This window comes from Magnolia sinica, chromosome 10, assembly GCF_029962835.1.
Source record: "Magnolia sinica isolate HGM2019 chromosome 10, MsV1, whole genome shotgun sequence".
NCBI classification, from domain to species: domain Eukaryota; kingdom Viridiplantae; phylum Streptophyta; class Magnoliopsida; order Magnoliales; family Magnoliaceae; genus Magnolia; species Magnolia sinica.
The window spans coordinates 58,855,204-58,856,186 of record NC_080582.1 but is presented as its reverse complement, the minus strand read 5'-3'; the positions used below and the strand labels follow the sequence as shown (position 1 = coordinate 58,856,186).

General features: G+C 41.0%; 1 non-coding gene across 1 annotated transcript; it reads right to left on the bottom strand.

The window, feature by feature from the left end:
- Window positions 1-559: 559 nt before the first annotated feature.
- LOC131217764 (small nucleolar RNA R71) lies at window positions 560-666 on the bottom strand. Its single transcript, XR_009157354.1, has one exon. It is a non-coding gene; the product is annotated as a small nucleolar RNA R71 (small nucleolar RNA).
- Window positions 667-983: the final 317 nt, after the last annotated feature.

The following is a 983-nucleotide window of genomic DNA, read 5'->3' as shown; positions in this document are numbered from 1 at the left end:
AATCTCTTAGTTTCTAGGTCTAGTTTTATTTCTCTTAGGTTGCTTCTTAGTTTAGTTTCTTTCTTACATTGCAATAACATAGTTTATGCTAGGACGTAGATCTCTGAATATAGAACTAGCACCGTTTGATCCTGAGATTGAAAGAACAATTCGTGAAAGATTGAGAAATACTCCTGTTGAAATGGCGAATGAGACTGAAGTTAAAGCTCTCAAAGATTATTCAGCTCCTGTCCAATTTAATGCGCCTTCATGCATAGTGTTGCCAACCACTACGGCAGCACACTTTGAACTTAAACCTGGAGTCATACAATTGTTGCCATCCTTTTATGGATTGGACAAGGAGGACCCATATCATCATGTGAAAGAATTTTTAAACATTTGCTCCACCTTTAAGTTCCAAAACTTCTCAGACGATTCGATCCGCCTACGCCTGTTTCCTTTTTCTTTGAAGGATAAGGCGAAAGCATGGTTGAATTCTCTAGAAGTTGGATCTATCACTACATGGGACCAACTGTCTAAGAAGTTCTTAAACAAGTTCTTCCCCATTCACAAAACCAATGCCCTCCGTAGAGAAATTACTAACTTCACACAAAAAGAGGGCGAGCACTTTCATGAATGTTGGGAAAGATGGAAGGACTTGCTTCTTAAATGTCCTCACCATGGTTTTGAGAAGTGGCAACAAGTTCAATACTTCTATGACGGTTCTGACACCACAGAACCGTCGCATGGTTGATGCCACCAGTGGAGGGTCATTCATGACCAAAAGTGATGTCGAAGCGTGGAACTTCTTTGAAACCTTGTGCGAAAATTCCCAGCAATGGGATTATTCAAATAGAGGTGACAGAAGTCCCCAACCACAAAAGAGAGGTGGTATATATGAGATAGGAGTCATGCCAGAGCTGAGCGCCAAGCTTGATAACCTGACAAAGAAAGTTGATGCTCTGGTATTAAATAATGGACCACCACAAACCGCTCAAGTCGAG